The sequence below is a fragment of the Cupressus sempervirens genome, chromosome 1, assembly GCF_028749045.1.
Source record: "Cupressus sempervirens isolate cs-2001-9-10 chromosome 1, ASM2874904v1, whole genome shotgun sequence".
NCBI classification, from domain to species: Eukaryota; Viridiplantae; Streptophyta; class Pinopsida; order Cupressales; family Cupressaceae; genus Cupressus; species Cupressus sempervirens.
Window position 1 is genome coordinate 781,344,639 of NC_143118.1, and position 19,598 is coordinate 781,364,236.

Sequence of the window (19,598 nt, forward strand, 5' to 3'; positions counted from 1 at the left end):
TTTATTTCAAGGGTTTGGATTGAGGAGATATTTATTAAAACTTTTTTAATAAACATGAGGATTAATATTTAATCTTAATTAAATATTTTGAGTTGGGATTAGGGGTAGGAAATGATGGGATTAACCTTTAATCAAAATTAAAGAAGGATTAGAAGATTTTGGAGGTGGTTAGTGGTCTTAAGGAAATTGGCCAAGTTTTGGGCAAAAAATAATTTATTTATTTATTTTGGGTTTTTTGGTCAATTTATTAATTAAATAATTAATAAATAAGGAAATAATGTTTAAATAAGATTTAAACATTTTTGGGAGGGATTCCTTAATTAAATATTTTTAATTAAGATAAAGGGATTTAATGGCATAAAAATAAAATAATTAATTAATTAATAAATGATGATGTCATCAGGACTTTTTCAGAAAATAAAAATACTTTATTTTCTAAAGGTTTTTAGGTGTCTACATTTTGCCCCTCTTTGATGTGATGCCGCAAGTGGCATGGCATCAAAGATAAGAAAATAAGATGCCCAAGGCTAGAGCAGAAGAGGAGAGAATGGGCTGCGAGATGCCCCCTCAAGAAGGCGGCGGGGAGAGAAAGCGAGGCTCGACGACTTCTTGAAAAGTATAAGAATCCAAGATGAGCAAGAAGACTCAGATTGGAAAAGAGAAGGGGTTGAATTAGCTCAAACTCTCACTATGGGAGAATGATAAAGGAGAATCAGACGCACAAGAGGAAGCAAGCTTAAGACTTTAGGGAAGGTGGAGGATGAAGGAGCAGAGTGCTATAAAAAGGAATCCAGCATAGGGAGATGGATGAGGGGATTATAAAGCTGATGCAATAGGATTTTCAAGAGTCAGATTGGTGGAAGATGGGTTTTGGAGATCCCTAGGACTAGGATTGTGGATCTCAAAAGATGAGGCTTGGTGGATTGATTTGGATTGGTGGATCCCTAAGACTAGGATTGTGGATCCCTAAAGCTAAGAGTGATGAGTGATTCAAAGAGATACTGATGCATAAGCTAGGGTAGGAGAGATGGATGCTAGATATGGATGGGGGATAATGGAGATGAAGGAAAACCATTGAAGCTTTTTGAGCGGGGGGATACTTCAAAGAGAAGTACCACCATGTAGTTGAGCACTAGATTTGCTATAGGACTATTGGTTAATTGCCAAGGTTACCAAGAATATCAAGGCCTTTTCATCAACTGTCCAAAGGACTGACAAACTGACTCAAAACAAACACGCAAGGATTGCCCCAGCATTACACATGAATCCTAGAGGAAGCAGCGTGGAAATGACACTGGAGAACCCACAAGCAAAAAAGAAAAACAAATGAAAGACCTGATCAAGACCTTATGCTTTAATTGCCCCATTCGCAACATACCATGATATGGAAGATCGTGGCAACCTTGAGGAGGGAACAAGGAGATTGCTTGGAAAAGATACTTCAAGACCCAAAAGGGAAGATCCCAAATCAAAATAAAGTGAAAATCCAAAAGAGAGTCGTTTGCCAACGAGATGGGTAGGACAAGGTACTAACGGACCAAGATCAGACATGAGGAAAGCTATATCCTGCAAGGACCTATTGGAGATCACTGAAGCTGGTGGATTTGGATGAGTGATGCATCTGGCAAGCTGAACTAAGAAAGATAACACTTTGGTGATAGGAAATCTAGCTAAAGGATGCGTTGGAATAGCTAACCAAGATGTGTGATGGGTGCAAGATGCTGATCAAGGACGAACTGACATGAATGCTAGATAGATACAATGGTACTAAGCTAAAGAGAATGTACAAGCTGATGGACCAAGATATGTTACAAATGTACAAGTTTGTTCATGCTTTGGTTTTTGTGAGATGGAAATGTTTGTGAAGGATCGGATGTCTATAATAGGTGATAGGTGGATAGGTAGATGGTTTGCGAAAAGCTTAAGTGAAAATGGGGTTTTGTGTGTGCACGTGATAGTATACAAGCTAGGATACAAGAGTATTTATAGGCTAGAATATGGTACAAACTTTGGACAAGATTCGGATATACAAGGTATGGTACAAGATTTACAAGGTATAATACAAGCTTTTGTACAAGATTTTACAAGCTGAGGTACAAGATTTTACAAGCTGTACAGGAGGTATTTACAAGCTCCATTAGATTTTTAATATTTGGTTGGAACACCAAGAGAACAAGCAGGTATTTTATGGGATGGTGGGTGAATGGATGAGGGATAGGATAGTGATAGATAATGGATTAGTCTTAGTACACAAGGCGCCTGAATTACCAAGTTTTCACCAAGGTACCTATCCAAGGCGCTTGAATTGCCAAGTTTTCACCATTGGACACTTATTTCTCTTTACTATATATTTTTTTTTTGTATTTTTCAAAAGCTAGGTATACCAAGGATCTTCAAGCATAGAACTTCTTGAGATGAATGATGTTAGTAGGATCATTCAAGAGTTCTTCTTCCGGTGTAGATAGCTAATATGCTCTGGAGCCAAAGGAAGCAGTGACAACATAAGGACCAAGCCATGTAGGTTCAAACTTACCTTTCTTTTCTCGATCTGCTTGGACTTTCATGTTTTATTTAAGGACCATGTCACCTGGCTGAAAGTGTCATGGAAGCACCTTCTTGTTGAAATTCCTTTTTAGATGAGTTTGATAGACTGTGAGATGATCATAGGCTTGTTGTCACTTCTCGTCTAAGAGATCTAGCTGGGTGAGCCGAGCTACTCTATATTCTTCATCTGATATTTTCCCTTGCAAAGATATGCACAAGGAGGGAAGTTCAACCTCTATAGGTAGTACCGCTTTGGCACCATAGACTAGGGAGTATGGAGTTGTGCCTGTGGATGTACGAAAGGAAGTTCGATAGGCCCATAGGGCTAGATTTATTTGTAGGTGCCAATCACGGCCGGAATCATTGACAACTTTCTTTAGGATTTTGAGGAGGGTTTTGTTAGTTGCCTCTGCCTGGCTTTTACCTTGTGGGAAATATGGGCTAGAAAAGCGGTGATGGATGCAGAGGGAAGTGCATAATTCTTCCATGTTGAGATTTTCAAAGTTACCTCCGTGGTCGGTGAAGATGGTGGATGGGATGCCGAAGCGGCAAACAATGTGGTACAAGATGAACTTGGAGACCTGAACTCCTATAGCTGAGACTAGGGGGACTGCTTCCACCCATTTAGTGAAATATTCTGTAGCTGTTATTATCCATTTATGTCCATCAGATGAGAGGGGTGTGATAGTTCCAACTAGATCAAGGCCCCAACAAGCGAAAGGCCAAAGTGGTGCAATAGGCTGTAGATCCTGTGCTGGAGCGTGCACAAGATTTGCATGCTGTTGACATGGGAGACACTTTTTGACAAAGTCACAAGAGTCTTCTTCAATGGTAGGCCAATAGTAGCTTGCTCTAAGGATTTGTCGCGCTAGGACAATACCACTCGTGTGGGCACCACAAAGTCCAGAGTGTACTTCCTTTAACACCATCGCGGCCTCGTTTTGGTCTAAACATCAAGAGAGAGTATTGTGATAACCCCGACGATATAGGGTATTGGCTATGATAACATAGCGGGATGATTTTCAGATGAGGTTCTGGCGTTGGGTATGTGTGAGGTGAGGGGATATGATACCATCATTAAGGTAAGCATGAATCTCATGGTACCAAGGGGATTGGGGACCAACCAAGATACAAACATAGTTTGAATCCTCATTCGCATAGGCGGGTGTGAGGAGTTGCTCCACTAAAAACTCATACTGTGTAGTTTCTTGGGGAATTTCCAAGAGCGAGCCTATAGTAGCCATAGCATCTGCTACTTTGTTCTGTATTCGAGGCACTTGTGTAAACTGAAGCCTTGTAAAATGTTGGGTTAGCTGATCAACTAGCTCTTTGTAGGGTAATAGCTTTTCATCTTTGGTTTGATATTCATTTAGGGCTTGCTTGATGATGAGCTGAGAATCGCCAAAGATTTGTAGCTCAGCAATGTTCCATTCTACAGCTATCTTTAATCCTGCTATGAGGGCCTCATATTCAGCTATATTGTTGGTGCTAGGGAATTGTAGCTTGAAGGCTTTTGGAATGTAATCTCCTTGAGGTGTGACCAACAATATTCCTACCCCTGATCCATGAGATGTGTATGAGCCATCAAAATAAAGTTTCCATGGGGGTTGTTCTTCAATTAGACAGATATGCTCATCTGGAAATTCTGTGATCAATGGATAAGCATCTATTAGAGGTGCATCAGCTAGGTGATTTGCTATAGCTTGCCCTTTGATTGCCTTTCTGTCCACATACTGGATGTCAAATTCACTAAGGAGCATAACCCATTTGGCCAAACGGCCTGTAAGTATTGTTCTAGAGAGCATATACTTGAGAGGGTCAATCTTGGAGACTAGTTGGATGGAATGACTTAGCATGTAATGGCGAAGCTTTTGAGTTGAGAAAACAACTGCCAAACAAGCTTTTTCCATAAGAGTGTAATTGAGTTCATAACCAACTAGGGTTCTACTGATGTAGTAGATGGCTCTTTCTCTGCTGTAGTCATCAAGCTGTGCTAGAAGTCCCCCTAGAGCAGTAGGTGTTGCTGATATGTACAAAATCAGGGGATGACCAAGAACTAGTGGAACCAAGATAGGGGGATTGATGAGATACTGCTTGAGATGGTCAAAGCTGCACTGACATAAAGGATCCCACTTGAAGTTCTCATCCTTCTTCAGTAAATGTGAAAATGGTGTACACTTATCTGCAATCTGGGAGATGAAGCGCCGAACAGATTGGAGCTTTCCTTGAAGAGAGTGAAGCTGTCACAGTGTCTGGGGAGGAGGCATGTCTAAGATAGCCTTGACCTACTTGTGGTCGATCTCTATACCTCATTTAGAAACTATGAAGCCTAGAAGCTTGCCAGATGTGACCCCAAAGACACATTTCTTGGGATTCAACATGAGATGATATTTGGCTAACCTATCAAAGAATTTCTCCAGGTCAGCAAGATGATCCATGAAGGTATGAGATTTGACCAAGATATCATCCACATAATCCTGCAAAATGCTATGGATGAGATCATGAAAGATGTTTGTCATAGCTCTTTGATAGGTAGCCCCAGCATTCTTTAGGCCAAAAGGGATCATGTTTTAGCAAAAGGTTCCCCAAGGGGTAGTGAATGCTGTCTTATGCTGATCCTCTTCTGCAATCTTGATTTGATTATACCCAGAAAATCCATCCATGAGGGACAAAATTTCATGTCCAGCTGTAAGATCTACAATCATATCTATGTTGGGCAAGGGAAAATCATCTTTTGGACAAGCTTTGTTAAGATCTCTGAAATCAGTGCAGATTCTGATGTCACAAGAAGGCTTAGTGACAGGGACCATGTTGGAGATCCACTCTGAATAGTCGATAGGTCAGATAACCTTAGCAGCTAACATTCTTTCTAACTCAGCTTTGACCAGTAATGCCACCTTAGGGTGCATTTTTCTAAGCTTTTGTCTGACGGGCTTGATATGTGGATTGACTGTAAGATGATGAACTACAAGCTTTGGATCAAGCCCTAGCATGTCTTGATATGACCATGAAAATTGACCAATGTTTTCTCTTAAGACTTCAAAGAGGAGATCAACTTGGTCCTGTGATAGGGATGCAGCAATGTGAACAAGTCTGGGGATCTCTGAAGAACCAATGTTGATTTTTCGAGTATCCTCAATTAGAATAGAAGACACCTCTGGTCGATTATCTTGAGGAGGCAATGCTAAATCCTCATGTTCTTCTTGTGGCTCTAGATTTTCTTGCTGAGGGGTTCTCTTCGCTGCCTTAGCTAGTCTTAGATTCACCTTAGTTCCAATTTTGGGTGTATCGAAACTAGGTTGGGGATTTTCTCCAAAATATCCCTTGGGATCTAGCTTGTAGATATAGGCAAAATCTGGCTTTTTTTTCTTCTGAGGTGTTTTAGCTCCCATGAATCTCAGAAGCACTTTCTCTAATGTGAACTCATCAATGTGTATGACACTTGGTTGGTCCCAATCTATGAGTTGTGGATGGGTGAGTGGTAGGTCAATGAGGTGGATGGATAGTTCTTGGAGAACAGAGTCTCCAAGGGAGATTTGGTCTAGGATATCGTCGTAGGCTCTCTTTTCAACTTCCTTAGGAATGTCTTCAATTTTGACAAGGTCGCAGTGAATGTTCAAAAAAGCGTGACCGTTCGTATTGGTGCCCTCAGTTGTGGGTATGCCAAAGCCAAGACCTGACTTTGATTCACACTTGTGTGCGTCGATGGGGCACTGCATGCCTCTTTCTTCTAGTCCTAGACCACCACCTTGATAGTTCCATTTGTCAGTGATGAGCTTATGTTCTTGGGGATACTTTTGGCTGAATTGATCAAGGCGTGCTTGATTTCTTTGAGGTGGATCCTTATGTAACCATTTGTTGATATCTGGAGTGAGCTCCTCATGAAGAGGGATTTTTGAGGATACAAAGGTTGTTGGGCCAAACTGTTTGTATTGAGGAGGTGGAATCTCCTTTTCTTTGTGATATGTCGATCATCCATGGGCATTTGGATCAAGTGGGAGTGCCCCGACAACAAATGCATCCGACAGACTATACTCTCCACAACCCTTGTTATTGATCTTCACAATAGACAAGGTAGAGGCGAGCATGGTTTCTGGGACATTACAAGTGTGGGATGAGCTGGCGATGGATGTGCTGATATCAATTTCAGGGCAATGGTTTGTATATGAAGGTTCAACCACATTGCAGTATGCAAAGGGTTCTGGATCGGCATGGATGGTTACCTCAGTACCTTGATGCATAAATTTGATGCACTGATGGTAAGTGGATGGAATGGCTTTCATGGCATGAATCCATGGGCGACCGAGGAGGATGTTGAATGGTAGGTTTAGATCAATAACATGGCAAAGTGTTTCTTGGATTACTGGCCCAACCTTGATTGGCAGAAAAATAGTTCCTTCTGTGGTTCTTTCCAAGTTGTCATAAGCTTTGATGGTGATAACCTCATTGATGATATCTGGCTCAGTATACCCAGCTTTTTTTATGAATTTTAGGGTGCAAATATTCAAGGCTGATCCATTATCTATCATTACTCTTTTCACAAAAAAATTGGATACCATGATGGCTATGCGAAGCGGAAGGGTGTGATCTGGCTCGACCATGGGTATGTCGGTGGGTTTGAAAGATAGGGCACATGAGGAGGATAGGTGTCCAAAAAGATTACAAAAATTAGTAGCATTCATATTTGAAAGGACACGGGATTCTATGAGAGCACTGTCAAGGATGTTCTTGTACATAGGACTAGTGCGAAGAAGGTCTAAAATTGAGATTTGGGTTGGCATGTTCCCAAGGTGTTCCAAGATATTGTACTGGCTTTTTGATGGAGCTGATGGTGCTGGTGGAACGGGTGGGCCTGCGATGTTAAATCGCGCTCTTCGAGTGGTGACTGCACACTCATTTTTTGGTCCTTGGATATTGATAACATTGATAGAAGGCCCTTTCTCGGATGTACAACCTATAAGGCTACCATAGTCTATATAGGATGAAGTGTGGTCATTGTTCTTCCCATGCTGTTGGTTTGGCTGACGGTTGTTGGTGTTGTTGTTGTTGGTTTGGATAGGTGCTTTTCTAGGATTTTGGTTGTGGTGTGGAGGAAAAGCATTTTGATAGATCTGTAAGCCTACATTGGGAGAGGTTTGGGCACCAACAGTGATTTCCTTCCGATCAATGAGGTCCTGCACATAGTCTTTCAGTTTCATGCATCTGAGGGTAGTGTGACCTTTTACCCTATGAAATTTGTCGTACTCATTATCTTTGTACCATGCATCTTTGGATTGGCTTGGGTCAATTTTCTGGGTAGGAGGAAATTTCATGAGGTTTTCTTGACTAATTTCTCAAAAATGACATCCAATGGCTCACCAAGGGGTGTATAGTTTCTAGGTGTAGGTTAGAATTTGGGCTTTTTTTCTGCAGCTACATTGATGGCATTAGCTTGATTGCTAGACCCTTGAAAGTTGGGTCTTGGATTGTGGTTTTGATAGCTTTGGTGATTATGCTGTTGGTAATTGATAGCTTGTTGATTGTTTGGTTGATATGGTGGGTTGGACAGGTTTTGAGAAGGACCAACAATATTCACATGTCTAGTGTCAGTGACACCATCTGTTGCAACGTGCTTGTTTTTGTTCCAATACCTAGACTTGTCATTGGAATGTGATTGATTTTGGTTGGCTTCCTTGTAAATCTTGACCACACCATCTTTAATGAGTCCTTCCTCAAGGATCATTCCTTTCTCTTTGATATCTTTGTAGGTCTACAAACAGTTCATGGTCATGTGGTGAGCCAAGCTAGGATGGGCATTATCAATAAACATTTTCACCACATGGCGCTCTGGTAAGGTGCAGGATATGCGGGTGGTAAGGGTTTGCCATCTTTGCAGGTATTCAGCAAGGCTTTCTCCACCTTTTTGCTTAGTGTGGACAAGGTCAACTATTGATAGCTCTGTTTCAACAAGATGTGCATATTGGGCTACGAATGCCTCAGATAATTCAGCAAAATTTTTAATTGTGCCATAGGGGATTCTATAAAACCATTCAAGAGCTGGTCCAACCAAGCTTTTGGGAAAAAGGCACAAGAGGAAGACATCATTGTATGCTACGTCTTGGCAGTGCATGTAAAATTCTTTGATATGTGTGATAGGGTCTCCTTTTCCTCTAAATTTGTCAAATTTGGGTACCTTAAAGTGTTTGGGAAATGGTGTCATGGTAATGGCTCTGTCAAATGGGTAAGGACACACATTCTCAAACTTGAATGTCTTCGGATCATTCCCTTCTTGGATGGCTTTCAGAGCTATCTTCATTTGCTCCCATTCTGAATTGATAGGTGATGGCTGGGGTGCCCCCAATGTAGGAGTGCCTTGAGGTAGGTATGCGCTAGATGGGGCCACTGAATACAGATGGCTGTGAGGGATTTGCTGATAGGGATTGTACATTGTTTGGGCAGCTGCATGGTGGATGACGACTTGTTGAGGGGGAGGTGGTGCACATTGCTGCATGTGATGCAAGGCTTGCTGTTGATATGGGATTTGAGGTTGGGATTGAGGAACATAAGCTGGCTATGGGATAAATGAATGGCTTTGTGGAGGTAAGGTATAAGATGGCTGTGAAGCTTGGGGAAAGGATCGGGGGGCTTGTGGAGTTTCACCAAGGTATGTGGGTTGTGCCCCCATTTGGGATGGTACCTAAAAATAATTGGTGGTTGGCTGGATTGGTGGATTACCTCCTAGAAGTGGCATTGAAAAGTAGTTGGTAATAGGAGGTAATGGATTAGTTGGTGGTGGGGGTGGTGGGAATTGAAAGCTTGGAAATGGAACTGATGGGGTTTGATAGCTTGGTGGCTGGATTTGAAAGTTTGGTAGAGTGGTGGCGGGAGCTGGGGTTACTTGGGATCTTGGTAGAAAATTGGTAGTAGCTTGTGGGGTTTGATAGCTTTGTGGAGTGAGGGTAATAGCTTGTGGATTTGTGGTTGATGGCATTGAGCTCCCAAGACCTAATGGAAATGATGGGATTGTGCTTTGGGCTGTAGTGAACAAGCTGGGGGTGATGAAAGGTTGATTACTTGGCCCCATGGGTGGCATCCTTGTTGTATATTATTGAGGTTGGCCAAAGATGCTAGCACTGATTTGGGAGATGGGTGGATTTGGAAGGCTGGGTTGGGGAGCAGCAGCAGCAATAGTGAAGGGGGTGAACGGTGAGCTATTTTGGGTAAAGAGGGTTTGGAGCGGAGAGGTATGAACCAAGGATGGAGTGGTGGTGGCTGGGTTGGCTTGTGGTATGGAGATTTCAACTTGGGTGGATGATGGTATGTTTGGGTCTGTTGGATCATATGGATTGGCTGGAGGCTCTTCTTTTGGCATATGTTAAGGATAATTTGGATCATAAGAGCCTATGGGTGGTGGTAGCTGCCCAAAAAATGGGTGAGATGGATCTGATAATGGAGGGGGTCTTCCAAAGTCAAAGGTTCCTACATTTTCCCTTCAAAAATTAGCCATGATTGTCTCTTTGTTCTTGTCTATAATGGCATTTACCAATACTGCATTTCTTGGTTGGTTCATGAAAGCTTCAATGTTAGTACATGATGGCATAGCTTTCTCTGGGCTGAAGGATGGCTGAGTGCTCAAGGGGGGTGAGGCTATTCGATCCAAATGATAGCGCTCCATTGTTTCTTTCTTCTTGGCTAAGCGAGTGATAGGTGGCATGAAAAATGCTCCTAGGGATGAGTTTCAATAATGCTGATGGATGCAAAAGGGGGAAGGCTTATCTATGCAAATGATTTCCTAGGTTAAGGCAAAGCTATATGACAAAACTTAAGGAGGATTGGGTTGGAGATTCTAACTTCAAAGATATGTTGCCAAAGCACGAAAGGTCTGCTTTCCTATGTGCAAGCTTGGTGGTGATTGTGTCAACTTAAGGATAGACTGATGATCCTTTAGGAAGAACACAAGATTGACCACTTGTGGATCCCAACCTTTAGCTCAAGGTGATGAGGGATAAAAAGTGACAAAGCTCTGTCAAAGGGATAACCTTGGTGAGATTGATGGATTTGGAAGATTTTAGGAGTGGCAAACTTTTGGCAAAAGTGACAACAATTTTGAAGGCTTGGATATGAGGTTTTGATTGCTGGCTAGATGGTTTGGTTCTAAATGAGATGAATGAGCTAATAATGCTTAAGGGGATAACCTAAAATGGTTGGTTTTTCTACAAAGATGACTCTAAAGTGAAGCTTATCCAAGAAGATGTGGAGAAACAAGGGGGTCTAATCATAGAAATCATCCCTAGTTGGTAAGGCATAAGTAGGATTAACTCTTGGATTTTGGCTAAATTTGATTGTGCGCTCTAACCAGGCCTCTTGAAGTGCTTTGTCGGCAACTTTTTCCTCTACTTTGTGGAGTTTGGAAATTTGAGGACTTGGTGTTAGTTCCCTTCTCTTGGCTGAAAGTTCTTGGTATGCCTAAGATGGTTTGAGTTTAACTTTGTGGAACTTATGTTTGGGTTTGGGTTGCTCTGACATCAATTCTTGAATCTGCTTGGCTTTGAGAGACCTTGGTTATTTTGCTTCAACTTGTTCAACTTCTGGTATAGGCAGTGACTACGCTAAGTGTGCCCTAAGCTAGGATTGACCAAGTTTGGCAAACATGCATTCAATAAGTAAAAGACCAAGCAATAGATAGAAACAACCAAATAGAAGTTTTGATTCCCAGAATGTGATACTGGCGCCAAGGAGTGTGTGTGTTCTACAAATGTTTTGATCAGTCATGTCAAACACATTAACATCCTAGATGGTTGTCTACAAGACTAACAGTTGGTTTAGCTAGGGAGTCCTCGATATACCCAAAGGTACGTGAGGCCCAAATCTGTAGATGAAACCAAAAATATGTCACACAGCCGAGAGGAGCGATAACCCACTTCTCCTCTTTCAATTCTCAAGGGTATAAAGTTCCTTGAGGCTTAGCCCGAGTGACAAAAATCTTAATTCCAAGAGAGGTGTCTTTAGATTCACCTCTCAATCTTTATACTCCACCGGAACGCTGGAGTTGAGGTCGTCCCAAGGGGTGATGAAATCCCCAAGCAGGCCTCCTAAAAAGAAACAAGGTTTTGGATCCTAATCTTATGCACCCAAGATGGCCTCGAAAGATGACAAGGGGAGAGAAGACTTGGATGACCTTGGGCTAAAAAACATGCTTGTTCTTTTACCAGCTGACTCTTATGTATGCTGATCTAGACTTTGCAAGCACTCATGTTTAAGAGACAATGTTCAATTCCAAGTTGAAGTGCCAACAAAACAAAATCGAGCGAAGAATGAATACAAGAAGAAGAGTTAGGGTCAACAAAAAAGTAAACCCGCGCGCCCAGAGGCCCTCCACGTCAAGTATCAATTAATTTCCTTTTAAAGCATTCAAGAGTTGGTGTGATTTTGTTTTAAAGCCCAAAGCAAAGATGTGTGAGACTCAATTTGTCAAGCACGCGCTCGGAGGCCCTCCACGTCAATAGTTGTTCAATTTTATTGCCCAAACTTGAAGTGTGATCGATTTAATCTAGAGTTTTGATCATTTAAGAATTTTGATAAAGTTAAAGCAAATGTTCAAAGACCAAGTGAGTGAGTTAGATTGTGGAACATTTAACACCTTTTTCAAGTAGACCCATCCCCATAAATGGCATTGAGATTGCAACCAATGGTTGAATTGATGGGTGATTAGAAAAGAGGTGAGTCCAAGGAACTACTCAAGTTGATTTTTGCAAATTTGTATTTAACTTAACAAAGTTTCTTAAATGTCCAAAAATCAAACTTTACCTAGATTGCATGTGGAAAAGAGATTTGTTTTGTTCAATTTTAGAAGCTCCAAATGAAGTATTTGATATTGCAATGGTTAATTGATCCTTGGCATTCCAGATTGGATTTGTTGTTTTAATCATGCATTCAAGGAAAATTTGATTTTAATCCATGGCATTCAAGAGTGATTTTAGCAACATGCATTCAAAGACAAGTGGTTAAACATTCAAGTTTTTTCCTTTGAGCATTCAAGATTGAGATTTTGTGTGTTGTTTTAAGAACTTTGAAGTGCTTTGTTTTAACCTTAGATCATTCAAGATTTTTTTGGACTAAAAAGTGAAAATGACTCTTTGGACTTTGGTTTTCATTCAATATTTTGTGTTATAGTTTGCATATTTTAAGCCCAAAAATGATATTTCTAAATTGTTTTGATGCATGAAAAACCTAAGAAACATTCAAGATTTTGCAACAAGACATTTGTTTGGAACAAATAACAAAGCTTTTTAGGACAATTTTGGCAACCATTTAGGACTCTTAGTTTTCATGAGATTTTTAAAAGAACTTTAAAATATTTGCAAATGAGGTTCATTTTATCCTTGATTGATGTTTTGAGTTTGATTTAGATTTTAGTGTGCACTTAGTGTTGATTTTGAACCTTTTGAATTGGAAACTTGAAGTTCTTTTTAAATTCCCAAAAATGAAGTGTTCCTAACTTTGCATGAATGCATCTAAAACCTTGATGTTGCAAGGATGCAAATGATTGGATCGGTTTAGTTTCACTTGTTAAAAGATTTTTTTTTTTTGGCAAATTTTTAGTTTTTAATGGATTTAAGTATGATTTGGGGGTTCATTTTAAGCACTAAAAAGAAGTGTGTATGATTTTGCTTCCTTAAAAAAAAATAGCCAAGATCTCCCACAAGAAGAAGAAGAAGAAGTAGATGGAATAAGAAGAATATAGACAAGAAGAGGAAGAAGAATTCCAAGTTCTTTGTCCACCTATAAGCTTGAAAAATTTGCAAACACTATGAGATATACTATGAGTTCTTTTGTCTTCTTCATGCTCATGTGGACCTACAAAACCAATTTATACAATCCTACCAATCACAAAAACAAGAAAAATTAGCCAAAATCAGCAAATGACATACAAAACTTGACTAAAAAAGCTAATGAAGATGACCCATGCGGGGTCCCACCGGGCGTGCCAAAATGTATATGAGCAATGTTAGTATGCTAATAGAAACCAAATTTAAATAAAGCTTTTACAAACTAAAAAAAATTCATAAACTTCAAGATAGACTAAGATGAGCTCTTAATTGAGAATATGAGCCATTAATGGGCTCTCTCAATAAGAAGCTCTCTTGTTGAGTAGCTTTGTCTAAATAGATAGGATGTATGCTCAAGCTTATGTTTCAAAAAGGGCTTCAAATGGAGTTGAAATTTGGGTGTGAGTGTATGGTTTCTATGTAAAATGGCTTCTCAAAATGGTATTATGACTTTACTTCATGGATTGTGTTATTTTTCAAAGGGGAAGGATCCAATTTATAGGCAAGAGGCTTGAGGGATTGAGGGCTAAGATGCAAGGATGGGAAAAAGCTCATGGAGGGCTCAGATTGCATGAGAGGAGAGCACATGGATTGTGCTTCCTTACAGCCAATCAAGGAGTGACACATGTCACATGGTGAGAGGATGGAGGAAAGGGGAAGGATGATTCAACAAAGGAGGCTCAAGGGATAAAATCTTCATAAAGACCCTCATAATGACTTGTAAGAGCAATAAAAGGGCTTGGAAGAGTCATTTATGGCCTAGTGGGCTTCATAAATTTTTATGGTTGAGATATTTTGAGGGAGATGAGAGCAATTTCGACTTGGGCTTGATTAGGAGGGTTTTAAGCTTGCTTAGGCTTGTGCAAATGATTAGAGGATGGTTTAGGATTAGCTTAGGGATAGGCAAGTGGATGGCATTTAATGAGGGTGGGTGAAGGAGGAGATATTTGTTAACTTTGGCTTGGGTTAGTAATTCTTAACCCATGTTTAGGGAATGTGACAAGGTTAGGAGGGGATTAGGATTAGGTTTAAAGACATCTTCTAGAAGAGTCTAGACTTTGGATGAGGATAAAGACTTTCTAGAATAGTCTAGAATTTCCTAGGATGAGGATGAAGACTTTCTAGAAGAGTCTAGAACTTCTTAGGATGAGGATAAATTAGATTTTTAGGAAATAAATAAAGTTTTATTTATTTCAAGGGTTTGGGTTGAGGAGATATTTATTAAAACTTTTTTAATAAACATGAGGATTAATATTTAATCTTAATTAAATATTTTGAGTTGGGATTAGGGGTAGGAAATGATGGGATTAGCCTTTAATCAAAATTAAAGAAGGATTAGAAGATTTTGGAAGAGGTTAGTGGTCTTAAGGAAATTGGCCAAGTTTTGGGCAAAAAAAATTTTTTAAATTTATTTTGGGTTTTTTGGTCAATTTATTAATTAAATAATTAATAAATAAGGAAATAATGTTTAAATAAGATTTAAAGATTTTTTGGAGGGATTCCTTAATTAAATATTTTTAATTAAGATAAAGGGATTTAATGGCATAAAAATAAAATAATTAATTAATTAATAAATGATGATGTCATCAGGACTTTTTCAGAAAATAAAAATACTTTATTTTCTAAAGGTTTTTAGGTGTCTACATTATCTAGTTACTACTCATGAAAATTGATTCTAACATAATAAAAAATTCACACATTTGACACAATGATTTAATGTGGAAACCTTGTAAAGGGAAAAACGAGCCACAATCAACAACCAAAATAATTTCACTCTTCTAAAGTGAGCTCTTCTAGGGACCAACCTTGTTAAAGGTTTACATGCACATTTTTAATGTGATGAAGATAGAGGGTTTTAATATAAATGACATCTAGACCTTATCACTCCTTGATCCTATCTAAAGAGTGGCCTATTTTAAAGGACTTACAAACATCACTAATTTTGATGTTACCATATAAGATTTCATAGACTTGTTAGGTCCACTTGATTAAGATATTTTTCTACTACAATGGTAAGAAAGTAATATTCAAATGATATGTTAGGTTTAGCACTACCTTTCTTGTTCAAATCTCTATTCTTCTCTATCTTCTTCATCTTTTGATCTTTGTTTGGATGATTCATCTCTTTACACTTTCACTTTTCTCTAACACAACTTGATCTTCCTTCTACTCTTCTTGGTTTTCCTTTCTATTTTTTCTTCTCCTTTCTTTTACAAATATCCAACTCCAACAATATCGATCAGAAACTCAATCAACAACCAAAAACTTGTTCCAACATATCCTTAAATAGTAAACTCTTTGCTTCCAAATTCTTCTAGGTTTTATTGCTTAATCACATTAATCAATCTCAGATTCAATATACTTAGTCACTTAGAAAATAGAACTTTCATTGAAATTTTTTCTCATCCTTATCTCGCTTGAATCTCCATAATTAGATCTTCATTGTATTTTTTTAGTTGTAGATCTTGTAACAAACTTTGACTTTAGCCTTTGAACTTCTTGAACATTCTCAATTTTCACCATAAGTCAGCCTTAGATTTGTCTTTGTTAACTTTTTCTTTTAGTTCATACTCAAAAAACATTATATTTCACTCAAGAAATATGTCACTCAATTAACATATGTGTTACTTGGTTAACATTGAACTTCAACTTGTCTTTTTCAAATGCTCGATTAATACTATAGTAGCTCAAGAAATACTATACTCCTTTCACCTAGTCACTAGGTGTAACTTGTACAGCTCAGTGAATACACAAACTCATCATTACATCATAGAATTATATATTTTTTATACAATCAAATTAATAGTACATTATCACTATCCAACTCATTCAAGTTCCCATTGAATACTGTACTAATCAACTTTGTCATCATCATACTTTCTTCAAATCCTCTTCATCAATCAAATGTTATGGAACTCTATTGAATTAGCATAATGTCTAGCCAACTAGGATTTTGACATCAATGATAACATAACGATTGATATGAGTATTTCACATAAATTCATAACATTCTCAGTTACATCATTAGTTGGGACTAACACATTTCCCTTGTCTAACATTGATATGATTGTAGATTCTACTGCAGAACATCCATTATTATTTTTCATGGATAGATTTTCAAATTATAAACTTTATTCCTCCTCATGACTAACAAAATACCACCTGCATTACACCTTGGGGGACCTTTGTTGGGTTGTTATACCTTTTGGGTTAAGGAATATAGGCGCTACATTTCAATAAACTATGACATTAATATTCTATGATTACATTCACAAAATTCTTGAAGATTATGTTAAAGACATTATTGCTAAATCTGTACAACAAACTGAACATGTTCCTACACTTAAGATATATATTCAAAAGGATAAATATGTATAAAATGTTCTTAATCCTACAAATGTGTACCATTGGGGTTGATAGTGGAAAACTTCTTGGTTTTATCATTTCTTATTGAGACATTGAGGTTCATACTAAAAAAATTGACACCATCACCATTATGCCTCTAGCATTAAATATGTCACATCTTTGTAGCCTACAAGAAACAATACAAGCTATATGAAGGTTTGTTTCACATCTAGTAGATTCTATTATTCCCTTCACTTCCTTTCCTAAGAAGTATATCACTTTTTCTAGATTGAAGATTATAAGCACTCCTTCAAACAATTCAAAACTTATCTTGTTAATTATCCGATCTCATAGCCTACTCAAGTGAACAAACCTTTTTTTCTTTACACGTTAGCTTCTTTAGAGTCATTGAGCAATATCTTGGTTTAGAATGACAAAATCTTGATGAATGGTATTCACACATCCTTCACTATCTAAAGGATGGTTTATTTTCTAAATAACAACTAAGACTTATAGGAATATAATCAAGAATCTTTCAACTCATTATATTATCCTTGCTGATATCCTATACAAACATTCATATAATGGTCTTTTGCTTTGGTGCCTTAATAAGAGTGAGATCCATGTATCTTACAAGAAGCTCATATTGGATCATCTAGGGGGAATTTTGGTAAAAAATAATTGTTGATAAACTTCTTCATATTGGATACTATTGGTAAACTATGGAACAAGATTCTTTTTCTTTTTAAAAAAGGTGTCCATAGCATCGACATCACAACAACTTGATCTATCCTCTTGCATATGTGTTGTGTTCACAAGTATATCCTTGGGCTTTTAGAATATAAGGTTTGAACATAATTGTTAAGATACCTCCTCCTTCTTAAGGACACACTTATATTCTCACAACCACCAACTATTTTGCTAAGTGGGTTGAAGTTGTCCCTCTTCATTCAATTATTGTTGAGTTTATCTATGATTTTAGTCTTCAAAATATTATTACTCAATTTGGTATTCCCATGATAATTATTTATGATAATGGACTCCATTCAAGAACAAAGGAGTGAAAATATTCTTCAAGAAATACCACATTCATAAATACTTTTCTAGTCATTATTTCCCTCAATATAATGATCGACATGAAGCTTCTAATAAGGTTATTGAGAAAATACTCATAAAAAAGTGTAAGGGATTGGAATATACAATTAACTTATGATTTGTGAGCCTATAGAACAAGTGTCTGCACTTTGAAAGGAACATTACCTTACAATCTAGTTTATCCAACAAACATAAGGTATAATTAATAAGGATGCTTTTAGAGAACAACAATTACATGAACTAGAAATCTTAGACAAGAAATATATTAATGCTTAGGATCACATTATAGCCTATCAAAAATATATTAATAAAAGATACAATGGTAAAGTGATTGAACATTCCTTTTTGGTTGGATGTTTGATTCTCTATGAAAAATAAAGAAATGTAAATGCCTTGCCTAGAGAAAAGGGAAGTTTAGTCCTAATTGGATAGGTCCTTACATTTTCAGAAAAGTCTTTGGCTTTGATGCATATAAAATAATTGATAGTAATATTTTCCATCTTAAGAAACCTATGAATATTACACACTTTGTGTATTATTATGTGTAGTTTTTCTCTTTTAACATTTCCTCTATGTGTAGGAATTTTACTTTTAGGTATGGTATATTCTTTCTCAAAAGTGATGTATAATTTTTTCATAATAACATTGTAATTTAAAATGTTAGTGCATGTCTTATATCATCACTCTAAGAATCTACCTCAAGCTTGATACAATTTTTCTAAGGAATGAATGTAAATACCAAGTTCTAGAAGCTCACCAAATAGAGAAAGAGAGATATGTAAAATAATGATCAATTAATAAAGTCAATAATTATTAAGAGTATAATGCTCAATAGCCTCTTTGTCTAATTGATATTCAATGAGAATGTACCTCAATATATAGGCAATGCAAAATAAATAGGAGTGATGCAAGTGATAAAATACCAACTAGACAATGTGTAATCACATGTGCACTAAAGGTGGATCATCTTACATTATTTAAAAAAGAATGTGCAACATGTGCAATAATAAATAGATGATAATGTGATAAGAACACAAAGGTGGAGCTCACAAACAACAAGATGTGAGACAAAAACTAAGTGCAAGTTAATTTAGCCTACATCATATGCTAAAATAAAATACAAAATCCTAGGCGTCTCAATGAAAATCAATTGAAAATGTATTATCTTAAGTAAACTTAGGTAAAGTGTAATTACTAATAGTTAATTACACCAAAAATCACTTTATATTTATTCCTTTAATTTTTATGCAATTAATCGTACACAAGATTAATCATAGAAACATTAAGAAAAACAATAAGCATGAAAGTACATCACATCTATATATATATTATTTATTTTGGTATAGGGACTATGAAAAATGTACCTTATATCAAAATAGTGATTTTAATACATCAATTCTCATCCACAAGGTGATAAGATCTCAACCTCTCAGATCTTTGGTGTGACAACAATGGCTTATTCAAGGATGATGTATATGCATAGCTCCTAAATGAGCTCCACTATAATTGGCTCCATAGTATATACCATAGATCCTATTGTTTGTGCTCTAGAAACTCCTTACTCCATCTCCTTAGTTGTAGCTCTAGTGCTATTGGTGTGAATATATCTCATGTCTCCTCATATTTTGATATCCCTCATAACACACATGTGATGTGGAAGGTATCTGTTGACACAAAAGTATGCACTCTTGCTTGAGGTATGACCCTCAAGGGACCTTGTGTAACATGGAAACAATATTCAAGTGTGGGACTTACACTCTAAGGCTGAGTCTCTGGAGAAGGCCATCTTCCTTACTATCAAGGTGC